The 22,453-nt window shown below is 36.6% G+C and overlaps 1 pseudogene; it reads right to left on the bottom strand.

Moving 5' to 3' along the window:
• Positions 1 to 332: 332 nt before the first annotated feature.
• Positions 333 to 449, bottom strand: LOC114232408 (U6 spliceosomal RNA; annotated as a pseudogene).
• Positions 450 to 22,453: the final 22,004 nt, after the last annotated feature.

Below are 22,453 nucleotides of genomic sequence, written 5' to 3'. Positions count from 1 at the left end.
AAGTGAAAGATCTGGAATTTGCACTATGGTCTATTGGAGCTATAAATCCATAGTTGGTACATTAGACCAAACCAATACATAAAAGACAATGATAATTATACAAATCACTTTATTAATGAGCAAGACGTGATCATTTTCATTTGAGATATAAATAGTTCTACATAAATTCCCAACTGTATCATTTGCATCAGAGAAGCATTTAAGAGAAAATACTAGCTTTATTACAAACTTTAAGTCAAGGTAAGGAGCATGAGACATGAACTTGAGGCAAAGTAAAATCCAGGTGAATAGAACAATGGGAGACACATGATCTTGCTGACCATTCTTTTTTTAAAAATGTATAGAGAGAATGCTTAATGAGTGTGAGTGACATCTTTGTGCAAGGGGCCATGCCAATCTTCTCTGTGTGGCTCCAGTTTTAGTATATGCACTGCCATATATGTGAGCACCATTCATCATTTTTGACCAATAACTTACCATCCCATTAGTTTAGAATACAGTATAAAATGTCACATTAGGTTAAATTATATATATGTAAATTAATTAGGTTGGCATGATTGTTTTTTATTAGAAGATTAAATTATTGTTTTTGAATCAGGGGTGCTTATATTATCATTTAAGATATGAAACAGAGTGAATATTAAGGTTAATCTTAGAATTGGAGAGTAAAGAGTGTTGAGGAAGGAAAATTAGGAGGTGGTTGTAATAGCTCAGGCAATATGTAAAATGAGTCTGACCAAAAATGTTTGGTTGTGGCAAGTAAAAGAAATGATAAGTTTAGTTAGGTTCAAGGTACTTAATAGATGTGATGTTGAGCATTAAGGATTTTGATGGTGATAATAATGAATGGGGAATTCAAATGTGTGGATGATTTTTTTGAATTGGAGAATTCAGTTATTCTTTTGTTTGTTTGTTTTTTGTTTTTATTAGCCTTTCCATTGTCTTTTTAGGGAGAGTGGAAGAGAGAAAGAAAGACAGAGAGAAACATCAATGTGAGAGAAACACATCAATTGGTTGCTTCCTGCATGCACCCCAGCCAGGGCCTGGGCTGGGGAGGAGCCTGCAACCAAGGTACATGCCCTTGACTGGAATCAAACTCAGGACCCTTTGGTCTGTCAGCCAATGCTCTCTCCACTGAGCCAAACCAACTAGGGCAAGTTATTCTTCTATATTGCTCATGATATTCAGAATATTGGTTGTCCTTCATACGCATTTCAAAATATCATTGATTCTATTATATAATTACTAGAGGCCTGATGCATGAAATTCGTGCAAGGGGCTCGCCCCTCCCCCCACCACGGCTTCGTCCAGAAGTGGTCTGGAAGAACATCCGGTCTAATTAGCATATTATACCTTTATATTACAGATTATAAATAGTCATTCATGTAAGAACACCATAAATAAAGTAATAAAGGAGATAAATAAGAAGTCTTGTCAATTATAAATTTTAATCTCAAGTCTAGGTAAAAAATTTGGAGAAATTTACCCTAATAAAGGCATAATTTGTTTACATAGAAAAAAAGGAAATAATGTCACATTTTTATTTAGATTAGGGGTTCCAAAAACTTCCTGTAAAGGCTCAATGTCCCTAAGGGTTAATTCAGATTGTTATAATACAATACCACAGACAAGAGGGTTTGTAAACAACAGATTTGTTTCTCATAGTTCTGGAATCTGAAAGTTTGAGATCAGGGTACCAGGATGGTAGGGTTTCCATAAGGAACCTGTTCTGGGTTACAGATTGCTGAAAAGAGGGAAAAATATCTTTCTGGGGTCCTTTTAATAAGGGCACTAATCCCATTCATGAGGGTTCTACCCTCAAGACCTAATCACCTCCTAAAGGCCCCACTTCTTTTTTTTTTTTAATATATTTTTATTGATTTTTTACAGAGAGGAAGGGAGAGGGATAGAGAGCTAGAAACATCGATGAGAGAGGAACATCGACCAGCTGCCTCCTGCACATCCCCCACCGGGGATGTGCCCGCAACTAATGTACATGCCCTTGACCGGAATCGAACCTGGGACCTTTCAGTCCGCAGACCAATGCTCTATCCACTGAGCCAAACTGGTTTTGGCAGCCCCACTTCTTTATAGCATCAGATTGGATGTTAGGATTTCAATAAAAGAATTTTGATGGACACACTATTCAGTCCATTGCACTCAGACAGTAAATATGTTGTAGCACAAAATCATCTATACATAATGCATAATATATAAACAAATGTGTCTGTATTCTAATAAAACTTTGTGTTAAACAGGAAGCATGTTGGATTTGACTTATGGGTAGAATTGCCAACTCCTGACCTATAGTTAGATTTCATGGACAAGTGAAGCTATCCGTATGTAATTCATTCATAGGTAATGGAAAGATGATGCATGTGTCAAGTAATAGCATCTTACAATTTAGGAAATCTATTTCATCATCAAGTTTTTGCTCTATATTAAATATTAATAATTGAATTTATGTCATAGAACTTAAATTCTAGATAAAAACTTAAAATAATTAAATATTTTTACATAGACTGTGACTCCTCAGAATAAAGCAATTGAGTTGGCCTGGGAGACTTGAGAGGATTCTCAGAAAAGTTGAAACCTGACTTATGTTTTTGTTTTGTTTTGTTTTGTTTATTTGTTTTCAATGCTTTTATTGATTTTTAGAGAGAGGATTGGAGAGAGAGAAAGAGATAGAATCATGGATGAGAGAGAAATATTGATTAGCTGCCTCCGGTACATCCCCTTCTGGGGATTGAGCCCGCAACCCCAGCATGTGCCCTGACTGGTAATCTACCTCTGGGCACATTGGTAGCCACTGAACCACTGAGCCACACCAGCCGAGCATAACCTGACTTATGTTTTAAAGAATAAATCTGAGACCAGGAAGGAGAAGAGGAAAAGAAGAAAATTTCAGGCATAAAAAAAAAAACAGTAGGTGAAAAATCATGAAGACATTTAATGCTACAGTATGTTGAGAGGACAATGGGAATTTTAACTGGGATACACAGCGGGTGTAAGAGGTTTGATGGAGATGTAAATGTACGTTTAAAGAGATTATGAATAAGTTTTTGGACAATAGGATTTTGTATATATTCCTGGGATTCAACAGGGAGGAAGCAGAAATTTCAGAAGTCATCCACTTGCTCACCTAATATTTCTGCTTTTCCCTTTAGGCAGAGGATAATATTGCAAGTCCCCACCACCTTGAACTTAGATGTGGCCACATGACTTGCTTGACCAAGTCATAAGCAGAAATGGCACTAGTCACTTCTGGGTAGACCTTCAAGAACCAGGTTATAAATTCTGTGATCTCTTTCTTTTTCCAGGGCAATCATGGAATCACAGACGGGAGATGAAGCCTGGGTCCTTGAATGAGGATGATGTAAGGCAGGACACCTCACCAACCTGTCACAGTTGTCTAGTGGGAGAGAGAAATTAACCTTTATTTTTTTTCAGGCCACCGGGATATTTTAAGCCTGAGTTGTTATATTTTCTTATCATAGGCTCCCTCTTCTCAGATAAATGTCTTTAAACAATGAAGTCAAATAACTGCCTAAGTCATTTAATGCCCATATGACTTGTGATTTAGTATATCTGCATTAAAATTTGCATAATATAGTTTGTTAACATTTTTAAAATTTATTTATACTAAAAAATAAAATGAAAAATTCCAAAATATTGGCAATCTGAAGCTCCTGTCCTAGGTAATTCACCAAATTTGCTGAATTTGGCCAAAATGAGGTAATGAACTATGTATGGTGTTGCATGGGACTACAAATGTAAACAAACAAAGAGTACATATTAGGAAGTTATCAAATGTATACTGAACTATAATTTAAAAATATGTATACATGTTTTTCTTTCTTTGTTCATTTTTAAAAATCCTTATATGCCAGAGTGATATAACAAAAATTAAAACTGTCATTTTTGCAGATATATCCAATTTTATAAATTTTAAAAAAGGTATATTTTTGGTACAAGCAACATGGTCAATCTCTTCTTTGCTGTGTGAGTGAAATCTTCAAGCTTGGCCATGTGTGTCATAGCTTAGAGAGAGATGCTAAGCAATGGGTGACATAAAAATTGACTGCTTTAATTTATTCACTTATATTATGAAAAGTAATAGTGCACCAAATATTTTATACATTGTAAATCTAACTCCCTAGTGTTTTTAAAAGTTCAGCAACTGAGGAAAATAAGTCCAGATCAACAAATTAAATTATATTTATTCTGATTGGCATGAGCAGATGCAATTCCATTCTTTCTTTCCACCAATGGTACTAGAGGCCACATCTCTGAGGAAAATTGAATTCTCTGCACCTCAAACTGACACATTCCATTTGGTTCCTGAAAAAGATTTACCTAAGCAGTTATGAGTATGACACAGTTAATTTAGCAAACACAATGGTTTATTCAACAACATTAGCCTTGTATGAAAATATCTCCACCTGTTTTCTAAAGTAAATATTTTAAGATGTAGATATAATTAAAATTTTAGACACTGTTTGACTCTGAAATGGCAAAAAATCCATATAATAAAGTTATATATATATATACACACACATAATATATATGTTAAAGATATAATGAGTAAAGAGTAAGAAAAGGGTGTCCGTGTTTTTCAAAATATATTTGCTTTATATTATGCAGAAATAGACCTTGACAGTCAAAGGCCAGTTGGACATTATTCTTAGCTTTAGGAAGATAATGTCTTCATAAAATATTAGAACAAAATTGAAACACCTTAACATGGCCTCCACGATTCTACATAAACTCATCACTTTCTGAATTAATTTCATGCCATTCTCTCTTCATTTATTTTTATTAAATTGCACTGGTTTTCTTTCTGTGCCCTTTAGAAACTAACTTTTAGTCCCACCTGTGGGCCTTTGCACTTGCTACTGTCTATAATATTTTCATAATTGACACATTCTTGGCATTTTATCCTCAGCTCCAATTTGACATTAAATGGATTATCTTTGATCACTCAGAAGTAACTCCCTTCTTGGCCCTTTCACTTTTATATTAGGCTACTCTATTTTCTTCATATTAGTTATTCTATATAATATTATCATGTTTATTATTTAAAAGCTTATTATTTGCTTTATCCAACTAAAGAAAATAATGAATGTTACAAAATGTTCTGTTAACTATTTTATCTTTGTTTTCCACTTATATTTGTTGAATGAAAAATAATTTTAGCCCTAACCGGCTTGGCTCAGTGGATAGAGCGTCGTCCTGTGGACTCAAGGGTCCCAGGTTCAATTCCAGTCAGGGGCATGTGCCTTGGTTGCGGGCACATACCCAGTAGGGAGTGTGCAGGAGGCAGTTGATTGATGTTTCTCTCTCATCGATGTTTCTAACTCTCTATCCCTCTCCCTTCCTCTCTGTAAAAAATCAATAAAATATATTTAAAATTTTTTAAAAACACTTCTCTTTCCTATATATTTCCATGTATTCATTTTATTAATGAGTTTTAAATATACTTTCTTACTTTGTTTCAATGTATCTTGAAACATTCCTATCAAATTTATATCACTTTTTAAAATAAAAGTGTTTATGTATATTTTCAGAAAATCATATGACACATAGTACAGGCAGGTTTGTAACTGGAATGTGATTCAAAGTTGTGCCCCATGCCTTAGTAGTGACTAACTGTAAGTTAATTATCTTTTATTCTGTATCATTAAAAACATGAAATAATTTTATGAGGTGTTTGTCTTTATATTATTGAGAGCATCAAGCCAATCAACTGTATAGACCTTTCACTTTTTTTGTAGTGACCATATATATTTATATGTGTTTATTATCTTTACGATCAATATTTCCATTTTAACACTTTTGGAAAGGACAGTACCAAAAAGCTGGGTATACCATATCTAAATGTATGCTTTTAATTAATTATAATGAATTTTTAATATTTAGCCAATATCAATAAGATGTTTTTTGTCAGACTCTTCTGAAGGATGCTAACTAGGCACAATCAATTTCTATTGTGTGTTCATTGTACATAAACAGCAAAATCTGACATATACTCAGAATTAAGATAGTAATATTTCTAATATTTCCCACTTTTGAAATGTAACAAGTAGCAACTTCATATGAATTATTCTACTATTTTTCTGAGGTATTAAAACTTTGGGATTAGAAAGCAGGGAATAAAATCTTTAGAAAGTGAGTGATTTCCTTTACTTCCATAGTCAAATAGCTGGTAAAGTTTCCTTTTAGAATTAGATTTGAATGGAAAATACAGAATAAGATTTTGAGGGTAGGAAGGCAAATCCTATGGAAGAAACATCATAGCTAGATGTGTAGAAGTACTATGGAAAGATGAGAAATGCAGTTTATTTAAAATATAGGTTGTATGTAAAGATGTTAATACAATTAAAATATTTTAAAACAATTGGGTTTGTATTTTATTTTGCAGAAACATTGAGAGCCATTGAAGACATTTGAAAAAAGAGAATATACAATATGTTTAGTGTATTTATATTAATAAATGTGTATTGAATTGATATATGAATCTATATGTAGGATGAGCAAAAGTAAGTTAATAATAAATGATACAGTAATTAAAAATAATAATACAATAATAAACTCTGTTTTGTGTACTCACAATTGTAAACCTACTTTTGCTCACTCATGTATGTTGAATTGCTGAACTAATAAATTAATACAGAAAATAATAATCCCTATAAATGCATAGTCCTCACTCTTAGGAAAAACAATCTAATATAGATACAAGAAAATTAGAAGAGTAACTAGAAGTAATAAATATTACTAAAGACCTATTGCTATTGGGGAGATAGTAAAGGACTTAAATCAGGATAGTAGTAGTATTTATGTTTGAACTATGGGATTACAGCAGTTGGGACAATGGGAGGGGAAAGTATCTAAAGCCTACCTTGGGTTATATGTCACTAAGGTAAGGTGGGGAAAAAAGGAAGTAAACAAGTTATAAAGGCTGGCTGCAAAAAAAAAAAAAAAAAAAATAGTATTTAAAATGCATCAATCTCAGGCACAACTCGGTGCTCCTTTGGTACTAAGTGGTATAATAACAGCATTGGGAAAGCATATTTTTTACTATTAAAATCAGAAGCCTGTTGAGTGGTAGTCCTGCCAAAGACATTGTCCAACTACAGCGGGACTTTGGCTGGAGAATGGGGATAGATAAGGAGTGGATCACATACCTGCGGAAATTGAATAGAGAAGTGCTCCAGACTTAAGCTGTGGTTTAGTGTGAGATCCTGTAGGGGAATATTCTTCCTGGTTGGCAATCTTAGGAGATAGTAGAGAGATGCTAACTAAGTCTGAAACCAAATCCAGAGGATTGAGCCAAGTCCAAGAGACAAAGAGAGTGCTGAATTTTGTAGCTTTGTGGGTTCTTGGGACGTGTCTGCTTGCTAGAAAAAAGGAAAATATGTTAATGCAAAACTGAGCCCAGAAATATAGGCTAGCTTCCAACCTCATAAATCATGGACTTCATGACTTATATTCAAGCCCTGTCAAATTGTGAGGCTGAAGTTATTGAAACATATCTTAAATCAGTCTGGATTGCTTTAAGAACCAGGATTGAATGATGAATATGTGTTAAAAATAAAGTAAAAATAATGTGGAAGCTGACAACAGAGGCAGTGAGAATATAAAATAGAGGATAAATGCACAACTAATTTTGAGGACATGAACTTGGAACTAGTCATTCGGATGCATGTTTGCAATGAGGAGGAGAAAGAAGATGAGGCTGGCTCCCTGAGGTTTTAAGTTTAGTAATGGAAAGAGTAACAAGAGATTAACAGTCAGGAGTAGAAAATGGATTGGCAGTGAAAAGTAATGAGTTAAATAATAGATAAGATGAATTAAAGTGTGGCTTTGGTTTCTAATGTAGCATTGTAACTATAAAGGCATGAGTAAAGAAATAGTTTTGTGGCATGTATGAAATTACAAATAATGAGAACATTAATATAGGGAAAAGATCTTTCAGAAAGAAACTATTAGAGTGACATCATTTAAGGTTTAAAAAGAGAAAGAAGAGCAAACAATGATAACAAAAGCCATATTTAAAAAGTCACATGGACAAAATAAACTGAGGAACAAGATAGGTCCAGAGGTATGGATGCATGAAACAGAATAGCAGATCTCAGTGGGAGGTGAGGAAGTGGGAGGTGGGAGGGGGCAGGAAGAGAATAACCAAAGAACATATACGTATGGTATATATGCATAACCCAAGGACACAGACAATAGCATGGGGAAGGCCTGATTGAGATGGGGGTTGGGTGGAGGGCAGCAAAATGGGAGAAAATGGGAACCATATGTAATACTGTCAACAATAAAAATTATTATATGGACAGAGACAACAGGGGGGTGAGGGCATGAGTGGGGGGATGACGGGTAATGGGGGGATAGGGACACATATGTAATACCTTAGTCAATAAAGAAACTTAAAAAATTATTATCCTATTTAATAAAAGATCAATATGCAAATTAACCATCACTCTGCTATACCACAAGCCACGCCCACCAGCAAATCAGGAGCAAGTATGCAAATTAACCCAACCAAGATGGCTGCAGCCATGGAGAGAGCAGGAGGCTTGGGTTTCCCCGGCAATGGAGGAAGCCAAGCTTTCTTCACACCTTGGCTGGTCCAGGCCTCCACTCAAGGCTACAAAGTTTCAATTATAGAAGATAAATAAATCCCAACAAAAATGGCGGCAGCCATGGAGCTGGAGAGAGCAGGAGGCTTGAGTTGCCCTCAGCGATGGAGGAAGCCAAGTTTCTGCAGCCCTGGCCTGCCCTGGCCTCCACCCAAGGCTACAAAGTTTCAATTATAAAAGATAAATAAATCCCAATTCCAGGGCCTCCACTTGGGTCGCCAGGGGGTGTGGCTGGCCTTCAAACCACTCCAGGCCCCTCGCCCAGGCTGCCCCATGCCCCAAGGGAACCCGCCCCCTGATCTGGGAAACCCTTCAGGGAAAACCAGCTGGCCTCTACCCGTGCACCAGGCCTCTATCCTGTCTAATAAAATAGTAATATGCAAATTGACCATCACTCCAACACACAAGATGGCTGCCCCCATGTGGTCAAAGATCCTGCCCCCATGTGGACGCAAGATGGCCGCCACAAGATGGCCAGAAGGGGAGGGCAGTTGGGAGGGACCAGTTCTGCAAGGGAGAACAGTTGGGGGGATCAAGCCTGCAGGGGAGGGCAGTTAGGGGTGATCAGGCCAGCAGAGGAGGAAAGTTGGGGGTGACCAGGCCTGCAGGGAAGGGCAGTTGGGGGAGACCAGACAGGGGAGGGCAGTTAGGGGTGACCAGGCCTGGAGGGGAGGGCAATTAGGGGCAAACAGGCTGGCATGGGAGCAGTTAGGCATCAATCAGGCTGGCAGGGGAGTGGTTAGGGGGTTATCAGGCTGGCAGGCAGAAGTAGTTAGGGGCAATCAGGAAGGCAGGCAGGCGAGCAGTTGGGAGCCAGCAGTCCTGGATTATGAAAGGGATGTCCGACTGCTCATTTAGGCCCGATCCAGGATCGGGTCCAAACGGGCAGTCGGACATCCCTCGAGGGGTCCAAGATTGGAGAGGGTGTAGGCTGGGCTGAGGGACACCCCCAACACATGCACGAATTTCATGCACTGGGCCTCTTGTATAAAAAATAAAAAGGTTCATGGAAAACTTGGTGATAGAGTACAAAAAAGAGAATTTAATTCATAACTAAGTGATCAAAACTGATAAATTGGGGGAGTAAATGGGGATAAAACTGAAAAAAATTAGATTTTGTGATATTTGTAGCGCTATTACCAGCATAAAGATATACTTTCTTTTGATCAATAGAGATCAGAATTTAAAAAGTTTTTAAATAAGTCCAAGAGGTCATGTATACATATGCCATCTTGGACTTATTTGATAAAACAAATGCAATCCTCATTACAAGATTGGGTATGGCAGGGGGAAAGCTAGAAACACAGGCCATCTGGAAAATGTGAATTTGATACAGAATATTAGAACATGTTTGTGAGCAGGAAGGGGATAGCACAGGCAGAGATTGAGGAACAAATAGAGAGGATTAAGTTTAGAAGAAGGTTGGATGGCTGAGATTGAACTAAGAAAGGTACCAGTATAAGAACTAGTCTTAGAGAGGAACAGGTACATACTTACCAGATGAGAACAAAAAGCAGAGCTAAAAAGGCATTCTCTGGTGAGAAAAAGAAATTTAAGAAGTTTTCTCCAGATAGCATTTACCTTCTTATTTAAAAATGGGACAAAGAGTTCTCTTAGAAGTTGAGAATCAAAATGTGGGAAGTTGAGGTTAAATAACTGATCTATGCAAAAGACACTTTAGGTAATTTGATAGGGAATTAACAAATGATAAAGAATTGCAGAAAAAACTAGAGGGGTCCCTCGGCCTGGCCTGCACCCTCTCGCAATCCGGGACCCCTCGGGAAATGTTGGAGAGCCAGTTTCGGCCCGATCCCTGCAGGCCAGGCCCAGGGATCCCACAGATGCACAATGCACAATCGGAGCCAGGGAGAGACCACTCAAGGGCATGTCCGGCCTGTTTCGCCCAGTCCCAATCGGCCAGACCCCAGCAGCATGCTAACCTACTGGTCAGAGTGCCTGCCCCCTGGTCGAATGGTCAAATGGTCAGACACTTAGCATATTAGGCTTTTATTATATAGGATGGGACAAAGAGTTCTCTTAGAAGTTGAAAATAAAAATGTGGGAAATTGAGGTTAAATAACTGATCTTTGGAAAAAACACTTTGGCAGGGGAGTATCAAAAAAAAACAATTTGATAGGGAATTAACAAATGATAAAGAATTGCAGGATAGCATTTCTAAATTTATTATGCTTTCCATTCTTTAGTATTTTTGCTATTCTGTATATCTCCTTTTACATGAAATTATTTTTTTCAAATTGCTTTACAATTTGACTAAAGAAAATATCTGCACACATAATTTTAAATAATCTAAGAGCACAGATTAACTTAATAAAAAACATGAGTCCCAATTTACCCTTCTCCATACCCAGTTCCAACCCTCAAAAGCAAATATTTTAATTTTGAAAAGTTCAAAGACCACTTTCTGTTAATATAAGCAGATTTACAACACTATACTTCTCTTACCTCTCTTCTTTCTAACTTAGTTGTATCAAACTTCTTAGTTCAGCTGCTACTCAACTTGGAAGTTTAAAAATCATACTTAATCTTCTACTTCTTGTTTCTATAAGAGATAAAGAACATTCCAAATGCCCATTTTAAAAGATAATGATTCTGACTCTTCCTTATACCTCTATTCCTTTCCTTCTCTCCTCCAATCTCTGTAAATTGTACATGTATTTTTATATTGGTAAGGCTTCTAACATTTACTTCATGTTCTTTAACCTTATTTAAATAGTTTCTGATGTGTCCATTGTGATTCCAAAAGATAAAAACTAGTAAATATTTTTCAGGAAATTAAACTGTATAAATATTGGACACTGTAAATCCAAGTGGATTTATACCATGAGATACTATGATTATAATGCTTTTAATATCACTTCTGCTATGCCACTGACATGATCAAGATAAATTGAGTCTCATAATGACATTCAATGAGTTGCTCAAAATGAAGCTATATTTTAGTGTGCCTTAAATTTCTACCCTAACATTTGGGGAGCTGTTTGTTTATTCCTGAAGTTTATAGTTCTAATTTATTTATTTGATGTTATTTATGTTTAATTAAATAACTTACTGTTTTAATTTTATTGGATGTTTCATATGAATTTTAGATTTTTATCATAAAGCTTCCCCTTTATTATTACCTTGTTCTGGAGATTACAGGTCTGCTACTCTAAGCTATACTGTGAGATTTTGTTGGTGGACCTGCCTTCAATAATTTCCTGAGTCATCTGACTCTCTTGCTGCTTTTATCCTCTGATTTTGCGAAAGTATTACCTTAGATTACTTTCTAAGAAAGAATTAAAAGGACAGGAAACCATTTTTATATATCTTTGAATGTCTGGAAATACCTATATCCTTCTACCACTCTTGATTAATAATTTGAATATAAGGCTTTTTCATTACTTGTAAGGCATTATCATCACATACCTTTTTTGTCATATCTAATCAAATTCTACATAAAGCAGAGAAAATGGAGATCTTTATAAATATCTGCAATTAGAGGCAGTCTTATGTAACTCAAATGAAGACTGATTTATTTATATTTTTTGCTAAAATATTCCATTTGATGCTTTTTTTTTCCCTCTTTCCTGAATGCAGATAACTTCATCTTTCATATCTATTAAGAATTACAAGTCTCCCTGCCCGTGTGGCTTGGTGGTTCATCATCAACCTACGAATCAGGAGATCAAGGTTTGATTCCCAGTCAGGGCACATGCCAGGGTTGCTGGTTTGATCCCCAGTGGGGGGCATGCAGAAAGTAGCCAATCAATGATTCTCTCTCATCATTGATATTTTTCTCCCTCTCCCTTTCTCTCTGAAATCAATAAAAATACATATATTTTTTAAAAAATCACAAGTCACTTCCTTGCATAATGTGAATTTTGTTTAAAGTAGAATATGCATGCAAAAATATTCTATATGAATTTAAACTTTATTTTGTGACAAACTAATGTTTTATATTTGTAGTCTATTTGATATGACTTGAGATACATTGAAACTAAGACACAACTTTATGATATATGTATCAGACATTAATTAGGCTCAAATTAGTAAGTAAAAGAATTTACCCAAATATACCCTGGAATAACTAGTATATACAAGAATTTTATTTAACATATATTCAATATTATCCAGTTTATATTTTTGAGGAGAGGGAAGAAACAATCACTATATTTTTTAATCCTTTATTCAGTCCTCTTTTCATTTTGCTCAGTGATAGAATTTTAGGCAAAAATAAATATGCATGCTAACTAGTTTCTGGCCTAGATATTGATAGTAGTATTGCTGTTGTAACTTAGAAAAATTTTGAATGGGTTTCAAAAGGAAGCATTTTCTCTGCCAGACTTAAGATAAATTATGGATGTACCAATTTCAATATGAACTGGGCTACCAGAGTGGAGACATTTGACAAGACACCAAAGGGAAGCCACAAAGAGCAAAGGTTCAGGGATTTGTTTAAAAAGTAATTTATTTTTGGCATCATGCCATCTTTGAATATATTTCCCCAGGCAATAAATATTAGAAATTTTATTATCATTGCCCCAGTCTTCAGCTTCTCTGGGAATCAGATAGCTTGTCTCATTGAAGCCTAGGGCAGTCTTAATGGCTTCCTCTAGGAAAAGTGACCCTGGTTTGCAATAAAAGTCATGAGGTTAATCTGGTACTTGGCATAGTTTTCCCTAGAGATTGTAAATCTTACATTAAATTGTGTGTTTTTTCATTATCCATATTCCTCATTAAAATTCTTTTCATTAAAACCTTTCAAATGATAGCACATTCTGTCCCATCTTTTCTGAGTAACATTCTGGGCCTTTATATTTGTCATTCTCTGCTAGAGATCCTTTGGTAGTTTAATCAGAATAAGCTTCATTTTCCATGTCACTAGGATCCCTTAGTGATGAGATCTGCTGCAGGTTAGTCAGATAGCAGAGCTGTCCTGTACTATTTTATGAATGAGGAAATTTGATGTTTTTAATCAATAATTTCTTAACAAGTCTATCATTATAGAAGCATGCCTACTTTAAAAGCACTCTTCAAAGGAACATTACAAAAAAATAAATAACAATAGCAAATCTACACTTTATTTTACTCACAAAAAACCTCCCTACTTATATTTGTTTGTAATCATAAAAGCTGATATAACTGCACAATATAAATTATGCAACTTTGTATTCAAAATGCATTTTTCCCATTGCTTAACCATGTCTTAAAAAGATAATACAAATTAAAAAATGCATGATAATTCAAAGGAGAAATTATTATTCCCAGAAGAAAAGAAAGAGGAAAGAAAAAATATCTAACAGTTGTATAACATTTGGTCTTATCTAATAGAAACTTTATGGACATTATGCCTTTTGAGCACATATCAGTCAAAATAACATTGGCAAATTCAAAGTTACTCTAGATTTTTGTTTGTTTGTTTGTTTTTTGTTAGTAACATATCCTATATAATAAAACCCTAATATGCAAATTGACTGAATGGAGGAACGACCGGTCGCTACAATGCACACTGACCACTAGGGGGCAGATGCTTAATGTGGGAGCTGACCCCTGGTGGTCAGTGTACTTCCACATGGGAAGTGCTGCTCAGTAGAAGCTTCACTTATGGCTGGTGAATGCAGTGGCAGTGGTGGGAGCCTCTCCCAACTCTGCAGCAGCCCTAAGGACCCCTCCAGGAGCACTAAGGACCCCCGGGGAGCGAGCCTAAGCCAGCAGGTGAACATCCCCCAAGGAGTCCCAGACTGCAAGAGGGTGCAGGCCGGGCTGAGGAACGCCCTCCCCCTAGTGCATGAATGTTGTGCACCAGGCCTCTAGTTTAATATAAGTAACCAAAGATTTACAGTTGGGAGAGTTGAGGGAAGGAAGGACAGCTACTGCTTTCAGGATATCAGATATTCCAAAGAGCTGCACCTGATAATCCAAAGTGTCCACAGCACCAATGTAGTTCAGAAGAAATTGCAAAGTCAAAAGAAAGTCACCACTGATGATCTCTAAGTTACCTGACCAGAGACTTCTTCAGTGCCTCTCATTGTTGGTATTTAAGAGCCTAGAAATTTTAGGGTAATGTAATTCCAGGCCTCCCCTTGTGATGTAAAGCCAAAAGCTAAAGAGCATGGCAGCAATACTGAGTTGACAAGATACAACCAGCCAGTGATAAAGGCTCAGCAATATTAATCAATCCTATTTTAAATATGGGTAATTACAGTTCATAAAGACGTAATGACTTTGAGTGGCAAATTATACTATATATAATATATGGTATGTTTTATATAAATATATGTGTATATATAAAAAACTTGTTTGTGAGAGGCTTTGTGCAATATAATGGATGTTTTATCTCATTTAATCATTACTACAATTCTCATATTACAGATGAAGTAACTGAAATTCAGAGTAGGGAATTTGTCTCTGGCTACATAGATAATAAATGCTATTTTGGGATTCTAACAGTTCTTTTTTATTCTAAAGTGTGTATTTTTAACCAGTGATATCTACAGATGAGTACATTTCAAGGAGTGTTCAAGATGATCCATTGGATTGAAGAGAACAAATATTATTGTTATTATTTTTTATCCTTAAATATTAGGAGAAATGCCTTATTTATATTTAATATACAGGTTTCCATGAAGGCTTACACTTGTACAATATAATAATATCTTCATGTCATTCAAGATATCCAAGGGAAGAGAAGTTCTAAAACTCTGACATTGACAGTTGTGCCCACTTTCTTCTACTATTGTTGTGGCTGTATCTGCTGAGAGTTATCGTAGATAAGACTGTTTTTGTAAAAAGGAGAGGTTTAAAGGTTAGAACCTTTATATATTTTGGAATCAAATATGCTAAGTTTATAAATATTTTCTTTTTACAAAGTCCATTGGATAACTCACTGTAAAATAATTTAGTCTTTGAATTTAGGAATGAATTTCATGAACTTTGGGGGTTGGCTAAGCTAGAGTAAGTCCAGAACACTTCAAATGTTGGGTAAATAGTAAAATAAACTAGAGAAATCAAGATGATTGGAGAGTGAAGTCAAAACTTGTAGAAGCTATTCCTGTGGAGTGACAGCCAGGGTTTTCTGTTTGCTTTTTCCTACTTCTCTGGTGTCTTTGACCTGAAGATGAGACCCAAGCAGAATTATATGAGCAGCAAAAACTTGGAGGAGCCTTGAATTCCTGGACATAGACATAGAAATAGGGGCCAAGATAAGTAAGAGAATGTCAATATACCATCTGGCTATTCTAGTTTTGGCTCAAGGGCAGTTGCAGTCACAGAGTTGCAGTAGCCAGGTTTCTGTGGAATCATGATATTTAACCTGATCCATATTCCATATTGGCAGGAAAATGGGAAAGAAGATGGTTCATGAAAACAATATATATATATATATATATATATATATATATATATAAAAGGCTAAGTGACCGACCATACCTCCATCCCACCATCCGACCGACTGACCGGCCGGTACATATGACACACACTGGCAATTTAAAAATAAACGATGCACATTGAGTGATGATTCCATCGATTCAATGGATGATGCCAAAAAGGAAAATTTTCCCATCGAATTTCTTAATAGCATTACTCCTGTGGGAATGCCATGTCATAAATTAAAATTGAAAGTAGGTGCAATCATCATGCTACTGAGAAATCTTAATAGTAAATGGGGTCTTTGTAATGGTACTAGATTTATTATCATAAGATTGCAACCTAACATAATCAAAGCTGAAGTATCAACAGGATCTCCAGAAGGAGAGGTTTTCTGATTTCAAGAATTGATTTGTTTCCATCTGACACTGGCCTCCCATTTCAATTAATTCGAAGACAGTTTCCCGTGATGCGAGCATTTGTGATAACTATTAATAAATCACAAAGACAAACTCTAGACAGAGTAGGAATATTCCTACCTGAACCCATTTTCAGACATGGTCAGTTATGTGTTGCTTTCTCTTGAGTTCAAAGAGTGTGTGACATTAAAGTTAAAGTTGTAAATACTTCATCACAAGGGAAATTAGCCAAGCACTCTGAAAGTGTTTTCACTCTTAATGTGGTATACAGGGAGATATTAGAAAAATTTTAATCAATTTATCAGTCATTGTTTTTATCAATGTTGCTTTTATACCATTTTGTTGTGTTTTATCATGTTTTTGTTTTTATATCATGTCTTTGTTGTTGTTATATCATATTGTTATTGTTTATTTCTTAATCAATTTATATATTAGTTTCATATACATTTTACTAATTTTATTTCATCTTTGACACTTCTCTTATAAAGGGTGAATAGTGATATTAAAATATTTCTTCTAATTAATTTCCTTTCAATGTGAACAAATCCATGCACCGGGCCACTGGTTAAATAAATAATTATATTACTAAAGGAAAGGCAACATGGCTGAATCTTAGTTATCAAGAGAATAGTATACAACCAGATGAAAAAGAAAAGCAGAGGCTGAATTAGGTCAGACTTGGAAGGTCAAATCAAGGACAATAGCTAGTTTTCTTGCTTGACCAGTTAGCTGAATAGATGTGGCTTTTACTGAAGATGGGAAACACTAGACTCATCACAAGCTATCTTATGACATGTCACATGAAAGATAACTATGACATTTCCATGTAATGTTCAAGTAAGTTATTATATAAGCTGCATCCCAGAAACCACAAGAGGGCTGAGGATGCAAGTTTAGGTGTCAGAAATATTGATGGCATTTAAATCAACAAGAATGAATTTGATGACTTAGAGGGAAGAGGTAGAATGAGAATTTTTAAAAAGTCAAGAGTCAAGCCCCTACTAACTCCAACATTTAGAAGACGGTAGAGAAAGTATTTCTGGCCATAGAACATTCTCGTTTTTCTTCTTTCTATCAACAGTTTTCCCACTCATTCCCTGATATTTAATTTAGTAATGTGATGCTCTTAGGGAATTTCTGTAAATCAGTGCAAAGAACAATGGTCATGGTTGATCAATGTTCCTTAAAAGATAAATGAAACATTTAAGCAGCCAGTCAGTAATATCCCCTAGAATACCTCTCAGAGTCCATTCCTCCATGACCTTGGCTTTCTACAAAAGAGTCTGTTCCCTCACAAGAGTTACAACCCAAACATTGTTAAATCAAGGGAAGAGCTCTAGCTGGCAGTTGTGTTTACATGTACTTTGTTGTGGAAATGCTGGGTTCTTTTAGTCTTTAATCTTAGTCTGCCAGCCTGACAGCTTTGAAATTGCTGCAGAAAAGTTCACTGAAAGAGATAAATCAGTATATCATCTGCATAAGGAAGACAATGTATCATCATGGTAAATAAGATAACCAAATGAAGCATAGATACTGGGAAAAAGCATTCCTGGGTCAGATCAATAAGACTAGAGAATACAGGAAAGCTAAAATAACAAAAGCTATGTGATTATAAAGTAATATAAAATCTCATCACAGAAGTCTCACACGCACACAATTATGTGCTTCAAATAATTCCTAGAAAGTGGCAAGACACCATGAGCATAAAATTACAGTTAAGGGATAAACAAATATAACAATTACCAATATACAGTGAAAAGGTCAACTTAATAAGCATAATAACCTTCTTTTTCAGATAATAAATCTTTTTAGGAACAAATTAAATTTGCCATTTAAATCATAATTTAATACATCTGATCCCAAAGTCTCCATGAATTTAATTTAAGGAATAAAAATATGACACATAACTTGGAACTATCATACCATAGTATGTAGTAATATCTTTGTCTAAAACAGGTTGGGTTTGAAAAGGAGCAGAAATCTGATTAATTTTCTAAAGACAAGAAGACTCTTGCATTACTAAAAGCATAAGTAACAGCTACAATCTCTACTGACTGATAAAGTGGTAATGTGAATGCTCTAAAAAGCTGCAGGATCACTTATGAGTTATCACTTAAGCACTGGAAGTACAGTTTAATAGTGGCTTTGTGCTGCTACTCTTGTACTCTTTTGGAAATGAAAGGCACTATAGGAATTTCAGTATATACTGTATAGCCTGAAACAGGCTGGTCAGAATCAATGGATGATTCAATGTCAGAAGAAAAGATGACATAGGTCTGAGGTGGCCAAATGCTAATATTCACAAGTGTTTTTGGACAGAAAATAAATTCAACTGGTCGAACTATGGTTCAGTATATTCTGAGAGTGGAATTCATATTGTAACTATTTTTTTCATCATCTTTCACTTCACTTTCAAGAAATATCCTATCAAATAAAAAAGTAATATGCAAATTGACCGTACCTCCACTACACCCACAAGCCACATCCACCAGCCAATCAGGAGCGAGCATGCAAATTAACCCAACCAAGATGGCTGCAGCCATGGAGAGAGCAGGAGGCTTGGGTTTCACTGGCAATGGAGGAAGCCAAGCTTTCTGCCTGTCCTGGCCTGCCTTGGCCTTCACTTAAGGCTACAAAGTTTTAATTATAGAAGATAAATAAATACCAACAAAAATGGCTGCGGCCATAGAGTGAGCAGGAGGCTTGGCTCTGCTCAAGGCTACAAAGTTTCAATTATAGAAGATAAATAAATCCCAGATACCAGGGCTTCTGCTTGGGTTGCCAGGGGGTGTGGCCAACCTGCAAACCACCACAGGCCCCTTGCCCAGGCCACCCCACACCCCAAGGAAACCCCCACCCTGATCCAGGACACCCTTCAGGGCAAACCAGCTGGCCCCAACCCGTGCACCAGGCCTATATTCTATCTAATCCTATCTAATAAAAGATTAATATGCAAATTGACCATCACTCCAACACACTAGATGGCTGCCCCCATGTGGTCAAAGATGACTGACCCCATGTGGACACAAGATGGCTGCCATAATATGGCCAGCAGGGGAGGGCAGTTGGGAGGGACCAGGTCTGTAAGGTAGGGCAGTTGTGGGCAATCAGGCCAGCAGGGGAGGACAGTTGAGAGGGACCAGGCCTGCAAGGAAGGGCAGTTGGGGGCGATCAAGCCTGCAGGGGAGGGCAGTTAGGGGTGACCAGGCTGGCAGGGGAGGGAAGTTAGAGGCCAACAGGCTGGCAGGGGAGCAGTTAGGCATCAATCAGGCTGGCAGGGGAGTGGTTAGGGGGTAATCAGGCTGGCAGGCAGAGGCAGTTAGGGGCAATCAGGAAGGCAGGCAGGTGAGCATTTGGGAGCCAGCAGTCCTGGATTGTGAGAGGGATGTCCGACTGCCCGTTTAGGCCCAATTATACCGGGATCAGGCCTAAACGGGCAGTTGGACATCCCTCGAGGGGTCTCAGATTGGAGAGGGTGCAGGCTGGGCTGAGGGACAACCCCCCCCATGCACGAATTTCGTGCACTGGGCCTCTAGTTATATATGTTTTATAAACAGCAAATATTTGTTTAGGGAATACTAAATATGTTATATATGTTTTATAAACAACAAATATAGTTATATATGTTTTATAAACAGCAAATATTTGTTTAGGGAATATCACATTGCAATAATAGTTGGTGAATAGAACTACAAAACAAAATCAAGAGTGCTTCTGGGTAAAAGATGTCTACAATAATGTAAAAGAAGTTTAAAACCATGTTTTCAACTGTATACGGAACACGGATAAGTCTTAAGACTACTGACAAATGCTACTCTTAGACAATGCTAATATTTTGACATCTCAATAACATTGTAGGGAAATAAACTGAATTTGGAGAAAACAGCCAGCATGTCTTTTAGGAAGCTGATTGAATGTAATATTTCATGGCATCACATTTCAGGAAAACATTAAATTCTAGAAAACAGTAGTCAGAGTCTTCAGCTGACTATGAGTATATAACATTAATTTTTTTTTCTTTTCCTGTGAATTTACACTACATTTGATTCAGGTGTCAACACTCCATCATGACACAGAGGATCCATACCTCATATCTCTCTATCTCATTTTAACCTTCCCTCCCATCTACCAATACATATATAAAAGCTCTGTCCCACTCTGTTGCATTCCCTTTCAGCTCACTCTTCGTAGTGTGAATGCATAATTCCAATTTTGTCTGTTTTACACAAGGGTTAGAACCCAAAGTTTAGATTCAATTCTCAGCCCTGTTTTGTAGTAGAAATGAACTCTGAGCCAAGTCACAAAGCCTCTCAACATTTAGTTCCTGTTCCGTTAAGTGAAAGTAATAACACTAACACCAAAAATCTGTAGTAAAGATGAAATGAGGAAGTGGATATTAAAAAGTTTTCTGCATGTTAATGTCATTATTAGTAACATGATACCATACTCAGCTATTAATACAGATTAGGAATTATTCTAAGTTGAATGTTGCAGGCATAGTATTTATTTAATAAATGGAATTGTTGTATAATTCCAGAACCTATGTGCAAGATTTTTGGAAAATTTCTCAGTGCTAGGAGAGACCCACTAAACCTTCAATGTGATGGCAGAGAACAAGAAGAAATCGTGGATGTGATTTATTTCCCCTACCAAGTACTTTTTGAACATCTTTCCTACATTTGATTATAATTTCCAGATTTATGAGTTGCCTCTCCAAAGTAGAATCCAAAATACTTCTCAAGAACTTGAATTAAAAAATGAACAACTTTAGGAAGGAAGGCCATCCAAATTTCATTTTGTTCCCAAGGGTAGTAGTGGCTGAGTCATAAAATTATAAGGGCAGCAGTGATAAAAAGTTCTTGGCATGGGCCCACCTTCAATCAGGCAATGGCAGTCATGAAGCCTTCCAACATTGCTCCAAGGGGTGGTTGCCTCATCAGGTGAACTCCTCAGGAAAGATTTTGGTATTATTCTTGGAAACTTAACCTGACGCTTGTGTCTCTCATGCCAAAAATTTGTGAGCTACCCATTATTCTTTTAATAGACATTATTCCTTCTTAATCAGCCAGATTAAGGTCTTGTTCCTGGCAACCAAAAACTCTGACTAATACATCCTTTCATGCCAGCTTTCAGCCATTAAAATAATATTCCAAGTAGGTGCATAAGCTTCAAAGAATAGATGCACAATGAGTAAAGGTAGAACTAATAGAGAAGCAACCAGTAACTCATTTCAACTGGACAAAATATCCTAGAGAAAAGAGACAAATGTGTGGCTCTCTCTCTTTCTCCAAAGACTGACAGGCTTGCCCAGCCAGCGTGGCTCAATAGTTGAGTGTCAACCTATGGGGTCATGGTTCAATTCCTGGTCAGGGCACATGCCCGGGTTTCAGGGCTTGATCCTCTGTGTGGGGCGTGCAGGAGGCATCAATAATTCTCTCTCATCTTTGAGGTTTCTATCACTCTCTTCCTCTCCCTTCCACTCTGGCTCTCGTACACTGTTGGTGGGAATGCAGACTGGTGCAGCCACTGTGGGAAACAGTATGGAGTTTGCTGAAAAATTAAAAATGGAATTCCCATTTGACCCAGTAATCTCACTTCTAGAAATATAGCCCCAAAATCAGAAACACCAATCAGAAAGGATATATGAACCCTTATGTTCATAGCAGCACAATTTACAATAGCTAAGATTTGGAAATAGCCTAAATGGCCATCAACAGATGAGTGGATTAAAAAACTGTGGTGCATCTACACAATGCAATACCACACTGCTGTAAAAATGAAAGAACTCTTACCATTTGCAATAGCCTGGATGGATCTGGAGAGCATTATGCTAAGCAAAATAAGTCAGTCAGAGAAAGATAAATATCACGTGATCTCATTCATTTGTGGAATATAATAAACAACATAAACTGATGAACAAAAATAGATCCAGAGACAGAGAAGCATGAACAGACTGTCAAACCTCAGAGGGAAGGCAGGGGTGGAGGTGGGGTTAAGAGATCAACCAAAGTGCATGTAAACATA

The sequence above is a fragment of the Eptesicus fuscus genome, chromosome 8, assembly GCF_027574615.1.
Source record: "Eptesicus fuscus isolate TK198812 chromosome 8, DD_ASM_mEF_20220401, whole genome shotgun sequence".
Lineage (NCBI taxonomy): Eukaryota > Metazoa > Chordata > Mammalia > Chiroptera > Vespertilionidae > Eptesicus > Eptesicus fuscus.
This window is presented reverse-complemented; position numbering and strand designations above follow the sequence as displayed.